Below are 16,362 nucleotides of genomic sequence, written 5' to 3' on the forward strand. Positions count from 1 at the left end.
CCAGGGGACACAGGCAAGGCCCTGCTCACCCCAAGGCCTGTGTCCACCCCGGACACGCCATGTGGCCCTGCGGGATGCTGAGGGACCGGGGTTTGGGCATGGCCCTGTCAGGGCACTGCCAGGCCTTGGGGCCTCCACACAGCCTGACAGGGGAGGGTGGGGGGCCTGCAGCTCCACATCAGCCTGACCCTGCCACAGCCCCCCGGCCCTCCCCCCCAGGCCTGCCTTCCCCCTCAGCCCCCTGGCTCTCCCCCCCCCCCCCCGCCCCCCCAGCCCCCTGGCTCTCCCCCCCCCCCCCCCGCCCCCCCAGCCCCCTGGCTCTCCCCCCCCCCCCGCCCCCCCAGCCCCCTGGCTCTCCCCCCCCCGCCCCCCCCAGCCCCCCCCCGGCTCTCCCCCCCCCCCGGGCCTGCCTTCCCCCTCAGCCTCAGGCCACCTCGTTTCTGTGGCATTGCCTGAGGGGGAGAAAATTCGATGGGCTGCAGAGAGGTGCATAGATCTAGAGCCTGCCTGGTGTGCACCGTGTGGGCCTGAAATCACCTCAGATGTGGAAAGGAGAGAAGACATACTCAAATCCAAACACCAGGGCCAGGTGGGCTTGCTTCAGCTGCTGATTTTAAGAAAGTTTACATATGCGCAGCATCAAATCCTGTCTGAACGCTAACAGGACAACCCAAGCATTCACAGTGGCAAGAACCTCTTCTTTCCCTCAGGTGACACTGGGGTAACACCCTGCTGCTGCAGGGGTTGTCGGTAAGCGCAAATGAGCTAAGGAGCCTCATCAGGTCCCCCCTCCTGCTCTGAGCACCTGAGGCAGGCTACAAGGAGCAGCCCTGTCAGGGGGCTGAGGTGAGCTGTGTGTCCCTGAGGTTGCCAGAGCCTGTGAGGGCAGAGGTGTTGCCAGAAGATGGCTGACAGCAGCCTCGGGAGCTGGTCTGTGCCATGAAAAAATGTCTTGTGTGCTCAGCATGCAGCAGCCTTGTGCTGTGGGGCTGCTCCTGCAGCTGTGTGGGTCCTGCCTTGGTGGTTTCCCAGCATGAGGGGTGGCTGCTGTGCCTTTGTGTGAATAAGCTAAAGGCCTTGCTCTGGAGGGCTGCGTGAGACCAGCCTTTCCTGCTGGCTCCTGCCGGGCCATGGGGCCCCGCCATGGCCCAGGCTATTCATCTCCCGGTGAGGCCCTCGTGGCTGAAGTGAGCAGCAGCCTCTCTGTCCTGAGGACAGAGCTTGCTCTCGGCAACTTATGAGCTTGCAATAGCGGCCATAATGACTCTGGGACAGAAAAAGAAATACTTCAAGGAGACACAATGACAAAAGAGGACAGATAAAAGGCATTTTATGCCTTTCCATGGCAGACTGCATAAGGACACTTGAAAGCTGGAGTGGTGCGAGGTACCTGCTGGGCTGTCTGAGGAGAGCAGCTGAGGCACAGGTAAGAGATCTGTTGGGTGCTGTGGGTGCTGGCTTCTGGCTTTGGTTCATATATTCCAGTTCCCCTGGACTGTGGGAATGTGCAACACCATGATGAAAAGTTATAAGCAGTGAGGCAATCAATGACAGAAAATATTTAAGAATACAGGGAATGTAGTGGAAATAAAGGGAGCAGGACTTTGTTACCACTTCTCTAGCTCCAGTATCATTCTCATGTTTTGGCCTCTTCAATTTGTTTTCTTGGATGTTTGTTTATGAAAAGCAAAGGCTAAGCAATTCAGTAGCAATGGGGTATAATTAAAGCAAGGCATTTCACCTGTTGCTAGAGTTCTTTTTTGCTGTAAAGTCAGAAGAAAAATATTTTAAAAAACCCTGATCTTCTTAGGGGTTGATGCTACAGTACAGATTAAGGGTTAAGATATTAAACGGCAGAGATATTAACTGTTTTGCATCTGGTTTTACAAATGAAGATGGTGGAGATTTACTTAAACTGCATCAGATGTTTAAGGATAACAGATGAAGAATTAGGAAGTGTGCAGATTAACACGAGTGATGATTAAGAAAAGCTTACAGGCTCTAAACCCTATTAATGTTTCTGACAAATGACAAGTGATACAAGAACGATATGCACAAATGTGGCTTGAAGGGGCATGGAAACAGGCAGAGCAAGGGCTGCTTGGTTCAGTTTTGGGCCCTGAACATCACTGTAAGGATAAAATTCACTTTGACAAACTCCCAGCTCTGTAGATGCCCTTCATCTATCCTCTTCTCTTCCCGTGACCTGTTACCTCTGAATTTGTTCATTATATGTCTACAGCTGGTTGCACAGTATCAAGAAGCACTCTGTGGCCTGCAGGGTATTTATTACCTGGTTTCCTAAGACTGCATAAAATCAGACTTGAAAGGGAAGCCTGGGTCATCTGGTTTCTAAATAACAAATAGACCATCTCCTGGCATTCCATTCTTGCTTCAGCTGCAATAAAAAAGGACTTATAATGTGCACATAATGTGTTGTTGAATAAATCATTGTTGTCAGTGTAAAATATAAAAGTATGGCAGAAGTTTTACAGAACTAACAGAAACAAGGATTTCTGTGTTTGAAAATGGCGCTTTTACTTATTGGGCAAGAAGCATCTTGGCATCCTAGAACTCTGACAACTAGTATTTGGGTAACAGTCATACCACCTTTTTTCTGGGACCTGCTCTATCCTCCTGGAGAAAGCAAAAGGAGAAGGCTCAACCATACAGCTGGTCTCAGGGCGTGGGGAAGGATGGTGGTAGTGGTGGGGAATGCTAAAAGGAGCTTGTTTGAAATTCTATAAAAAATAGATAAGCGTCTGTAAGAAAAGAGTTTCTGAAGTTTTGGGGGAGGGAGATGGTCAAGCACATGTGCCTAGAGATAAAAAGCCTGAAATAAAGGAGGGAGCTATAATGCATTTGGCCAGAGGAATTTCATTTACTACCCACCAAGCCTGGAGAGGAAGACTGTAAAGGTAAGAAAAAAAGGCAGCTGCAAGTAATGAACTGGTAACTATTGTGAAGGAAGTGGGAAGGAGCTGGTGCCAGTGTAGCGCTGGCACTGGTCTGGCAATGTTGCTGGGATAAGTGAAAGGGGGAAGCCCTGTAGCAGGGCTGCGGATGCAGTATGTTCTGGGCTATTGTATGGAAATTATTAAGATCTGATGGAGAGGTATATTTTGGTGATAAAATAAACAATGCCAATGCAGAGTTAAATGCTGAGGTATGAGGAAATGAAGGTGGGGTGTCACCCTCCCCTATCCTCATGGGAGTGGAAAGTGGAGTTAAAACGGCAGACCTGGTTCTCCTGATGCTTTCTTTTCCTCTCTTCCTTTCCAAGGCTGGATAGTCTGCCCTACTTGATAAGGGCCCAAGGGTTGTGCTGGCTTCTTTCCACCCTCTCTCTAGTCATAGGCTTGTTTCTTCTGACTCCTTTACTCTTGCTCAGTGTTGCTGTCGTCGTCTGTCCCCGTCCAGTCCCCCCACGCACACACACATCCCTGAAGAGTCCTTTTGTGTCTGTGAAAATGCAAAGTGAATTAAATGTGTGAGTAGCTAAGGGTGTTGTCCTCTTCTAGCTTTCATGTGGAAACTTCTACTTGCTTTTTCCTTTTTGCACTCAAAATACTACTACAGGGATATAGTATACTGTAAAAGTGTTACACAGCCTTATGTACTCCCCGATTACAACAAATAAAAATTGGAAACCAGGGTGACTGTTAACTGAATTCACAACCTTTTTAAGGCAGTATTTAAAAAGTACTACAGTTATCAATGCTTTCTAACAGTTATAGTTAGAAAAATAAAGAGTTGGTTCCCCCCTGTTGTAACCTAACTTGAGCAGGGCCCCAGCAGTTACTGTCAGGGAGTCCTGGCTCACAGTGCTGATCAAGAGGGGGTTTTCTCCTGAGACATCATTGGAAATATTCCTTCATTTTTGTAGACTGTCAGTCATGAGTCAAAAGTGAAGTATCACTTTCCTTTTTTCCTCCTGAAATTGTTTTTTTGGTAAGTCTTTCCTTTTTCTACTGAAATTGTGTATTTGATTCTCTTAATCCAGCCTCTTCAGGTATTGCCTCTTCTCATGTCTGTGTGGCACATTAGCTGAGAAATAGAATTGCTCTGAGGTTCTTATACAGTCCTAAGCTACATACCCTGAAAAGTGGCTCTGATGCTTTTGTTAATTTGCAGAGATAATAGTTTCAAGGCAAATTTTTGCTGAAACAGTGACTGAATATTGCTACAAAGAGTTGGATCTGATCGGAGAGTTTATACTCTGCATTTTGCCTAGGTATAGGTAACACCTTGGCTTGCTACATTATATTCAAGTTACTAAATCTCATTGAATGTTTTAGAAGTAATTACCATGTTATCAGAAAATGTGCTTTACCATAAAACTACATAACAGTGAAGGGGTTTTGCCCTAGGCCATATGTGCATATGCAGACCATATGTGTATTCGGTGATTGAGCCCAGACTCACAGTATTGCCTTTCATACTTTGATAACCTTGGTATTCACATTATTGACCATGCTAAGGGCTCTTCTGCCACATATGCAGTGTGAGAGAGGACTGGGGGAAGTGGAGTTCTGCTTCCTCTGTGCTGGATGCTGGTTTAGCTGGATAAATGTGGGAGCTTGTGGGAAGCTGTGCCTCTGTCTGTAAGGGGCCACACTTGCTGATCTCCCCCTGTTCTGGGGGCTAGAGGAGAGCAGAAGGTGGCCTCCAGGCTGAACAGCAGGAGGAAGACAAGACATCCCAGAGGATATTTGGCTTCTGTTTCTAACGTAGGGTTGGTACAGAACCTGCCTGCCATTCAGGGTTACGGTCTAGAGATCCTGTCTGTTCATAGAGCGTGGAGGTGGTCTGTGAATCTAAGATTGTTCCTACGGGAAAGTGAGTATTACGTCATGGCGATGAACTGCTAACTTGGACTACAGCCTGCTATAAGGCAATAATTGAGTTTGTGTTGGAGATGTAATGGGAAGTTCGGCTGCTGGGCCATGCTTGCGGGGTACAGCATTAGAGGGAGACGTACAGTTTGCAGTAAAAATCTTTCAAGAAAGGTTTTTAACTGTGTTTTTTTTCCCACAAAAGTTGATTTGAAGAAGGGAAGGAAAATTTTAAAGAGAAAATGTAAATGAGTGACTATTCCATGGTTCAGGTTTGTTTCTTAAAACGGTTGTGGTATTTGAAATGTGTTAAAAAGCTGAAGGAAAAATTGTGAAAGCTCCTCTAAAAAGGGCAAATAAAATTGGAAAGCAAATTACAATACAAATAAGTGGTTTTTTTTTCTTTTAAGCAACTACAATAAATCAGTACAGATACAACTTATCAACAGGTTTTAAATATATTTAACCAGAAAACACATATGGGAGCACCTGTGTTTTAATTTGAAATTGTGTTCCCTTCTTGGTGTGGCAGTGATCATAGCGTCACCAAAGACTAGTGACCAGTAATGAATGTGTCGCACTCAAAGATCCCTCCAGGGTTCTGATTCAATCTTTTGAGTTATAGGATCAGGACAAAATGAACTATTTTTCAGGCTTGTAAATATGTGACAAATGACAGTGCAGGAACTATTGATTCCAATCGTACTGATACAATGTTTCATAGTCAGGACAGACCCGCTTTACAAATTACTTGCAAGTTGAACAGCAAAGCCATACATAACATGCTTCAAACTGTATCAATCTTCTAGGGTGTTTCTGTCACTAGTTGCCTTCAGATTTGAATAAAGTGCCCCAAATTGTGTGTTTTAAATACTTCTCTGGATGAAGTCAGTGCAGCGGTGCTTTGACTTGAAGCCAAATCAGACAGTGGGACTTGGGCCCTTTATGTAGGGTTGGGGCTCTTGTACAGCAGCAAGCACATGCTGTCATTTATCTATTTGGGGCAATGATTAGCCTGTAGATGTGAATAATGAACTCCCCTCTCTGTAGAGATTGTTACTGCAATTATTGCAGTACAAGAAACATCTAAAGATGAATCTAGGATGCCTCTTCTGACTTTGAGGAGCCAGTTAAATTTCAGGGGAAAGTCTTTAAAATCTCAGCTTGAGAAACGCATAAAAAATTTCAACCATATTTTGTAATCGTGCCCACTGTTTTAATGTGGTGTAATCTTGATAAAGCACTTTATTAATAATTTTAGACTGCAGGCTAATAAAAAATTGTTACCCTCTTGCAAAAGTGAGACAATAATGAACAAAAAAATCATATTGCATACAAAAGTTGACTATACAACTTTCTTCTGGGAGATGCTCAGAGGAACCAACCACATTGGTAAGTTAGTAGTGTCACAACATATTAATGAAAACTGCCTAGGTGCTATGGTAATGAAGACAATATAGTAACGATACAAAATGGAAAAAACCATCTCTAGTCCAGTGTTTGTTGTATAAAAACAGGGGTGGGTTGGTGGAGTGGCAGTCATGTTATAGCTAGGGAGCTATGCTATTGATAATGCTTGCAATCTCCTTCTACTGTGTAGTGAAGTCAAACAAGAGTTGAAACTAGAATACTTTTAGGTTTTATTGGTTAGGGATAGTATTACAGGAGGTTTGGGAAAGCTCATTTGATTAAATGATAATAAATGGCCTACAGTGCTTTTCAGTGGGATATGAATAAACAGCTTCACCTGAGAACAGCTCTTGGTCATTAGTAGTAATCTTCAAAGTTAGTTGGAGCAGGAAAACAATAAAAAGAAATAGCCATGTTCCTAATTAATTATTACTGTGCACTTTTGGTTATGGAAAGGGATGCAATAATTTGAGCGATATAACTATTATTTGTTTCCCAGCTTGCTACCATTATCCAGAATTCAGCCTTAGTTCACCATACTTATCACATACTCATCTTAAAGGAGCCCCATGTGATGATTTATTATAGACCTTTTTCCCTGCTGCTTGAAGGAACAAGCCATCTGTGTACCATAAAGGTATGATAAAAAGCTTTACAGTGTTGTCTGTGAGGCAGATCTAGACAGTTATTACAGAGAGCAGCTCTTGTTTTAGAATGTACTTCTGCCACTGAGCTCTGCTGGACCAGCTGGGATGTAGTCCCATCCTTTGCTTCACACCCTTTCCCCTCATTCCTTCTCATCTATTATTCTTCTCCATTAAAGTGTGATAAACCAAAAGGCAAGAGAGGTTAGGGAAACGGTTAATACTACAACCAACCTCTCATTAGAAAGTCAAGCTCCTGGCAAGGCTCTAATTAAGTAGGGTTTTGTTTGGCCACGTAACTGTATCAAACCCTGTCATTGGCTCAGTCTACTCAAGCCAGGTCAAGCTTCATCTACTGACCCCACTAAGTAGAAATCTTTGTCTGGAAGCTGTTTTAACTACAGCATGCTGCTAAATCTAGGTTGTAATTGCCTGGAGTTTACTTGGCTATGCAGGCTGCAGTTAAACCCAGTCAAAGAATTCAGCTTTCCCAAGCCAGGTCAAGCCAGGCTTGCAGCTTCCCAAGTTAATTTTTCTTCAAGCTGGAATCCATTTTTTTACTGCTTCACTTGGTTGATCAATGGGTCCCATTCAGTGGTAATATTGACTTAGAAAACTATCTCAGAATGTCAGATGAAGTTCATATCGCTCCAGTCTGCAGGAGGCAATGGTAATCATCAGCACTTTATAGAAGTGCAACAGCACAAAATGAAGAGAGGTTTTGTTTAGTTCTTTCCCAGATCTACAGGAAGATGTTGTTCCAGTGCTTGGTCATGTGTTTAGGGGAGCACTTAACTGCAACTCTTCCACTAGCCTCTGTTACTCCTAGAATGCTATGCTTGCTATTCTGTTAAGTGGCTAGGCTCATAATTTCAGACCCAATATTAAAAGATGATTTTTTTGTTTGGTGTTGTATGCAGTGATTGGTTTTTAATCTGTTGCAATGTGACATTTCATGTCGGCATCCATCCTTCAAAAATGGAGGTTTACTTACACCTTTTTGTTTCAAACAGCAGATAAGAATACAGTAGCATATTCCAAATCCTCTTTACAAAACACCTGTAAGGGTTAGAGCAAACAGCAGGAAAACACAAGCTTAAGTATCACAGGTTCTTACTGTTCTCTCCATCAATTCGGATTCACATTCTGCATTATTATGGTGATCTTTATTTGATGTTAGCTAGTAAAAAAGCCTTAAAGGATGAGAATAAACATATATTCTCCCCTTTCCTTTGAGTTTTCCACAGAAGTTTGACATTTCTGAGTTTCTTTGCCTCTGAATGGCACAGTACACAGGGTAATGCATACTGATGCAAAAGTGTAGGAAACAAAAATCTCTTCTTACTCCTCTACCATCCTCAACAACATTGCTTCTGGTAAAAAAAAGGCAGGCAAACAAAACAAAAAACAAACCAAAAAAAAACCAACCAGCTGCTGTGGGAGCTCTATAAGCAAATGGATACTTAGCTCCACTTTCCCATACTCCACTGGTTGTTTCAGCTGATGCACTGGCAGAGCTCACACTATGTATAAACATGGCAAAAAAAAAAAAAATACAGTATTTCTGTGGGAAACCTATGGGAAGGGGAAATAGAGCTAAGGGTCACAGCCTTGCTTTTATGTTCTCAGAAATACATACTGACTCCAGCTGAAAGCTTTCAGGAAAGCCACAATTAAACCTTTTTCTACTTACAGCCTACAGAGTGTGTATGATCAGTTTGCTGTGTGTACTTGGGTTGGAAATATTGGCATCAAAAAGCTCTGGGAGGTTGCATGGGTAAACTTGCAATGCCTCAGTGGATAAGCAGTTTCTACATCTGCCACCCGGTGTGTAAGATTCAGTGTCTGAAAACTGAGTTCCTACTTAATATAAACTTACAGCTTTTTTAACAATTTGATATATTACTCTTAGAATCAGAGAATGGTTGAGGTTGGAAAGGGACCTCTGGTCCGACCTCCCTGCTCAAGCAGGGCCACCTAGAGGCAGTTGCCCAGGACAGTGTTCAGATGGCTTGTGTATATCTCAAGAATGGAGAATCCATCACCTCCCTGAGCAATCTGTACCAGGGTTAGGTCACCCTCACAGTAAAAAAAGTTTTCTGATGTTCAGACAGAACCCTCTTGTGTTTCTGTTGGTACCTATTGCAGCTTGTGCTGCCACTGGGCACCACTGGAAAGAACCTGGCTCAGTCCTGTTTGCCCCCTCCTTTCAGGTGTATATATATACATTGACAAAATTCCCCCTGAGCCTTCTCTTCTCTAGGATAAACGATCCCAGCTCTCTTAGCCTTTCCTCATAGAAGACATGCTCTAATCTGTCAGTCATCTCTGTGGCCCTTCATTGGACTATCTCCAATACGTTCATGTCTCTCCATAGTGGTAACTTGTCAATTCCTGGACCCTTGGCCCAGATCTGTGCCTGTACATCATGTTTGGGCTTCTAGCCTGCCACCTGTTTTCCTTGTAGTGACCCATAAAATTATAGGAAAACAGGTACATGTGTTTTCTATAACATTCCATTCCCAGCTGTTGTGCTATGCATTATGCACTCAGCCACACAAATACTTACTTGCTAAACTTAAGCAGGTAATAAGAATCTGTTAAGGTGTCTTTAAACTCACAGCATTAAAAAGAAATCCAACTTATTGTGGCTTTTTAAATGTGAAATTACAGCCTGGATGCAGCCACATTAGTGAAGTGAACACTAGGGGATCCCAGCAGCGGCACCCAGAGTCCCACTGCTGCTTGAGCCCGTACTGCTGGTGAGAAGGGATTATGTCCTGGCAGGGGTTTTTTTACAGCCCTAGAATGGATATCTTCTGCCTCTGAGTTGGCACAATTGCAAGGCTGCTCCATCTGCATGCAGACCTTGGGAGCAGCAGATGGCTGGCTGCTGTTATTAAACTGTGCATCTTTCCCTGAAGAATTAAGGTTGTCCAAGTGTAATAACCTTTCCTTTTCCTCTCAGGCTTGTTCTCAAACAACAGCTAAAAGGTGGCAACTGCTAATATAATATTATCCCTTCATCTTGGCTACTGTATTTAGATCTTTTGTGAATTTTTTTATGATGTAGCCAAAGATAAATATAAGTATTTACTTGACAGCAGAATTGGAGGAAAAGCAAGGAAAAGAGTTCAGTTTAAATGGAAATCAAGTGAATTGCATGAATAAAGCTCTGGTGTGTAGCCTTTCTACAATTATTAAGAAAGAAGAGAGCATGTATTACTTAGTATCACTTTAGTGTTGCCAGGATTTTTATAACATCGCTAAATGATCCTCCCATAACCTCTGGCTCCTTAGCATTTTTCCCCACTCAGAGGGAATGTTCTTTATTATCCATGAAAACATAAAAAATTATTTCATTTAAAATTGGACATGTACATCCTCAGGTGTCTGCTATATTTCATTAATACTGAGTAATGTCACCCTTCTGATTAAATGCATCTCTAATAGAGCAATATTTTTGAAAGATATAATAAAGCAGCCTTTGAAGTGTCCAGTACTTGTAAATTCATCAGATATTGCTTTAATTTTAATGCCATGAAGTCCCATAACACTCTGTTGCTCATTTGCTCAAGACTTTTCTACTGAGAAAAATAATTTAGCATAACTCCTATTCTCAAAATTCAAATCTGTTTTTCAGTTTAGTGTTCCCAGAATCTTGTAACATGTGTATATGTTGCTATTTTATTCAGTGCTTAAGGCAAGCTTGTGTGCATGATTTTGCACAAATAGGTAATGTGCCATTACTAATAGCCTACTTTTAAACCATATCAAGCAACTTCTCCCAGCATGAAACAAATTAACTATTGGGGATCTAAACCAGAAATCATTGATAGATCATAGTCAGGTCTTCAGGGTTAGCTTGAATCATAGTGTCAGGGGTGAAAGGTCAAAACTTCAAATACTTCCCTATTTGTTATTTCCTTTCTTAATAATGTTCACTTAGTTACAGCTGTTACTACTTCTAGGCCCAAATGTTTGATAAAGATAAGATTTCATTCATAAAAACCTATATGCTGTTTCACCTTAGCTTTGTAGCTGAAGCACTAAATGATCAACCAATTGCTAGGTCGCTTGTGTGCACAGCCATCCAGTGCACCATTGCATGCATGAAATCCTGAGTAGGACAGGGTAGAATAGGGAAAAACTCCCTCTGCCCTTTGATAATGAGCTGTTTTGAGTCTATTGAACTAAAATTAGCTGAAAATTGAAGGACTTGATATGGATCCTTGGCTGAAGTTAATTTCCTCATCCCACTCATGGGGACATCCTATTACTGTGTAAAGACAAGTTCACGGACTGCAGGCTGTACTGGTACACAAGCCCTTGTAGAGGTCTGCTCTTTAGAGGCATCTTTAGGAGCAGAAAGGACATTAGCAATGTCCAATAATTCCTTCCTGGCAGAATGGGTCCCCAAGGGGCCAATCCAGTTGGCATACATTAGAGCAATCCGTTGGTTCATCCAGTGTTTTATGAGGTTGCAGAGAAATTAAGTCTTAAAGGGCTATTTTTGTGAGTGCCTTGTTCTGGAGTATAGACCTTCTGTGTGGCTTCTTGCCTTGGAGTAACTTGCACAATTTGTCAGAAGTGGGATGTTGGAATAGTTTTGTAATGGAGGCAGAGTGGCATTTGTAGGGTGTTTTCCCAAGAGAATGTAGTTGTTAACGGTTGCCTTCAGGAAGGAAGGTTGGTTTTGGAACTAGTAGTCTCTTAAAGTAGTATTTTGTTATTTGCCTGTGTCAATGTTTTCAGAACCTTAATTTAATCAATAGTTTACAAATGGCTGGAATTAAATGTCAAGTGAAATTTCAAAATCTGGGTAAATGCATTAACTTTAAACAGAAGCTCTCCTTTCCTATTTCAGGTAAGCAATTAGTGTTTGCCCTTCTCTAATTTTGTTTTTCTTTCATGTGTTTTATTTCCCCCTAAAATGTTTTGTTCATCTTCTGATAGGAAATATATCATGTTCTGAAAAAACAAAGCCATGGTACTTTTGGTCGTTTATTTCATTTTGCTTATTTCAGTCTCAATCCACCAGTCCCTAAGCTATAAGACACTCGCCTGTGGTGCAGTGCACCCCCTGACTGCAATGGCTATTGCTTTCTCCTTGTGAACCTCTAAGGGTTAGCTCTACATAGGTAACAGGTGAAAGCACACCTGGGTCCTGGCTGCAGCTTCCACCTGGAAATTCATTGCAAGCCAACAAAACATTGTTCTCCAGAGATAACATTGTATTTTTACTTTCACAAAAAGGACTCGCAATTCAGTTATTGGCTAACTGCTGCCATAATGTAATTTGTCTACAAAACAAATATTGCTTGTTGTTAAAATCTTGGCCTCCTCTTGCTGTTTCTATCAAAGTCCAGATGTGTCTTTAGTCTATAAGAACTGTGTTACCAATCAGTTTAACTAGCTGAGGGATTCCTCCTTGTTCTTCACCACACTGAAAGAATAAAATAGGTACCAAATAAAAAGAACAACTAGCATACATTGCAAGTGAGTTTTTTGAGACACATCATACTTCTTTTTTTTTTACCTCTCTGCTGAAGACTTTGTTCATTAAAAGGTTTTTGTTAGACATACTTTTATGTGATCACTGAATAGATAATTCCATGTTTGCTTCTACCTCTGAATTTGTTTTGCCTAGCATGGCACCCAGAATACTATTGTTTTACAGTTCAACATTAATTCCAGGGAGTATCTAACATTGTTTTCCTGTCACGGTGCTATAATACTTCCATTGTTTTTCCTCTTGTTTAGTATATTGACTCTAGAGACACAGTGAATGAAACTTGCTTTTAGCTTTTCTAAGCAGAAACATGTGAAGTGCCACTGGTCAGTGGTAGCAGTAGCTATGTTCCCAGCTTCATAACTAAAAGTTGCATAATTTGAAAGAGAACAGAAGGCTATTAAAACATATGGTAGGTCATTCTGATTGACCTTACAAGCATCCAAAGTGATTTCAGGGCCAAAACTTAATCAATAAATACAGTTTCTCTCTGGAATAAGTTTATTTCTGTCATTGTCAGGAGGTAATCTGTGTGCATCTGATTTCTTATCAGTGCTTCCAGGTTTAAAATTTTGGATGCACATTGTGCTCTCAAGCTGAAACTTGGGATGTGACATTGCATTGCACGCAACCAGAGTTGAGGTCAATAGACAAACAGAGCAAAGCTCATGTGCATATAATCAGTGTGAATTGAAACACCAATGTGTTTCACTTAGGTATAAACTATTAAAGCTTTCACTATGAGGAAAATAATAATCAGAGTATTAAAATGTTAATGTAAGTAAAACAGAAATATTCAAGATTAACAATCAATGAATGTTATATGACAAATCTCTAAAATTCTGATCTCTGCAGTATGTAGTATTCTGTTTCATTTAACTTCAGAGGGAGAATCAGATAGAACAATACTAGGAATCAGGTCTTGTTTGAGTAAAGTAGAAATTATTAAATGAAACAACTAGCATAAATTATTTAAAACTGAGGTTAAACCAATCTGTAGGCTGTAACTGCTGTCACCACAAATCCTGCTTCTGCAGAACAGCTAATGTTCTGAGATACTAAGGAAACTATCTGGTTTAAAAAGTTAAAGCTTGAAAAGAAATCAAGGAAGAATTAAAGTTACATAGTATTTCCACAAATTCTAAATTTTCTGTAAATACACACTAGTGCAAAGACTTAAAAGGAGTCTTTCCATCCATTCTTTTATAATGGGATTATTCCAGTGTACACTATAGAAGGGATTTTCCCTGCATCAGCTGCTATTGTACGACCATACGTAATTGGGTCTAAGTGCTTACATCAGCTGTCTATTATGTGAAATTAATTTTTGGAACATATGCTGTTGTATTTATACCATTGTTGTTTTATGCTAGATTAATTCTTCAAGAGTTATAATCACATGACACTTATCATTTTAATTATGCCTCTTTAGTTGCAACATATGACAGCTTTTGACTTCTCACCCTCTCCTTCTGCATGTGCGACAGATAAAATTATTAATAAATGCCTGTTTATTATGTAGTTATGCTGTACATGTCCACAGGGTGTAGGTTGGCCTCATGTATTTTACCCAGAGTATAGTGTCAGCAGAGCCTTTGTGGTTTGCTAATGAGCTAAATCCCACTAACACCACACACACTCTAAACTGCCAAAAGCCCTTTACACATTCAAACACATACAAAGACTCAGCTGGGTCCTTTGTATAAAAGATTAACTCTTTATTCCAATTAAAGATGAGCTGGCCTGGCTTGGTCCAAGCAATTAAGAACTGGAAGTAATGAACAAAAATGATGGACAAGATGGTTTCATAGCAACATTCAACCTTGTGATAGTAAACAGGCATTTTTGCAGATTTTTGAACCTGATAGGGAGAAAGTTACACTCCTGAGAACCTTTTTCTTCATGCTGGTTTCTGAGATGAGATCTGCCAGACATCCTGGTTTTGGCAAGTCTCATTTCTAGCAAGAAGCTAGTTTTAACTGTAAGCAAGTAGAAAGGGAAATGTTCTGGGATAACTTAGTGCACTTAAACCCTGATATTCTCTGCACCATCACTTCCTACTGAGGTCTGAGCTGCATGTAACTTCACATGTTCAATTAAGGAAGACTTTCATTAGTAATTTCAAGCATTTTGGCTTTAGATAAAAAGTTTGAAAATGTTGGCTTCAGAGTCTGCTGGCAAAGTTTTCTTGTGTTTTTTTCCATTTCTTTTTAAATTTTCTTTCTCTCATTATTCTGAAACATCTGAAACTACTAAGTACATATTTCGCTGAACTGTTGTCTTGGTAAAAACTGGCTGAGTCATGGTCAAGGGCAGTTGACTATAGGCAGTGGAAATGAGAAGCACACACACAGTGCCGCCCCAGATATGAAGAAACTGAAATGCCTTTTCAGCAAGAGCAGTATTGGAGTGGCTGATGATAGTAGGAAGTACCTTTCCAGGCAAAAGTGTGATTTGTGTGTTTTTAATTGACATTGAAAACACTCTGACTTACTCTGTGCTCAGTGCCACCAGGACCCTTCTATACTCTTGTGCCTGAACTTCATTGCAAACAACGGGTAGTTATATGCCATGGATTTCAGGTACAAATTTATAGCCTAAAATAAGCGTAGATTTTTCTGATCTGTTTAGAAAGCCCTCACTTGTGTGGATAGAGGGATGCTCTGGCTCTGCTTGCTTTCAGCTCATCAGGGCTGTCAGTCTTCAGTGTCTACCTTCCTTCCAACTGGGTACCCTGTAGCTCAAACAGAAGAATATTTTAAAAGCTACTTGGCCAAGATACTGTTTCTTGTTAAAGCCTTTTAAATAATTTCCCAGTCACATGTGTATTAGTGCAGTTTCTGACAGACTGAGCAAAATATTCTTATGTGCATTGCATGTTCTTTAAAAAAACTTTAGAAGTATTAATAGAAAGTTCTATACAACAATACGTGATTTGGCAACCTTAGGAAAAAAGGTACCCTGTGAATTAAACACTACTTTCAGTGAGACATTTGTTATCTCAAAATATAAAGCAAGCTTTATTTGTTCTTTCTGAAGACCTAGAACATCTACTGTTCCAGTTAATTTTGGCTTAGCAGGATAAAGGAAAGCAAAACTTGACCTAATGTGATACCATTTCAACGAATGGAGTTGCCTGATCTGGAGGAAAGCAGAAGTTCATGTGTCCTCCTAGTATTTGAAACTGATTCTACTATTTTCCTTAAATGTACCAATAAAGGCAGAAAAATCTCCAATCTGAGTCAGACCTGTAAAGTTATTTACAGGCAGAGAATGCTGATGAGATGACAGAGGGCTTTTCAAAACTGTCACTAATGGGAATTACATGTCTAGGCTCTTTTAAAAATCCCACTGGGCACAATCTACTGTGTTAAATGTCTGAATACCTTTAAAAAAAACTGGCTTTCTGTAGGTTAAAATCAGTGGAAAATTCCTGTGTCTTAATACTTTCAGGGCTGGACATAAATATCCATTAACTTTTAATGAGACTAAGGTTTTTTCGAGACAGTTTTTTGTAACATTAGTATGTTATTGTAACACTTGTATGTCTTATTTTATAATCACATAATCCAGTATATTTCATTGTCACTTTGAAGGGTGGCACAGAATAACCTTCCCAATGCATCAGTTAAAGCGTGTCGCTAGCAGCTGGGGGGAGGGCTGGTTTTCTTGTTCTTGTTCTGCTTTTTTTACGTGTTCTGTTTTTTCACCTCCATAACCTTGTCTGATGGGCATCCCTCACATTTACAATGCCTGATGTGCTTCCTGACATCTGTTCAATTTGATTTTCTATAATTTCCATTGATGCCCCTGTTTTCCTGCCATTAAACTAGTATATTGCCCAGCTGTATTCTGGGTCAAGAATGGGCAATCTTTTAAATCTAGTATAAGGTGAAATATGACTGTGGAATGGGAAAGGGAGGAGGGGGAAGACAAGGATTATAAAACCGACTGAAGGGCT

The 16,362-nt window shown here is 41.0% G+C and overlaps 1 long non-coding RNA gene across 1 annotated transcript in view; it reads left to right on the forward strand.

Moving 5' to 3' along the window:
- Positions 1–427: 427 nt before the first annotated feature.
- LOC308067374 overlaps positions 428–16,362 on the forward strand; it is a 94,124-nt gene continuing 78,189 nt past the window's right edge. The window contains exon 1 of the long non-coding RNA XR_013929578.1: positions 428–2,918. This is a non-coding gene — a long non-coding RNA (uncharacterized lncRNA). The remainder of the gene's footprint in view (positions 2,919–16,362) is intronic.

Source organism: Falco punctatus, assembly GCF_963210335.1.
Source record: "Falco punctatus genome assembly, chromosome: 7".
NCBI classification, from domain to species: domain Eukaryota; kingdom Metazoa; phylum Chordata; class Aves; order Falconiformes; family Falconidae; genus Falco; species Falco punctatus.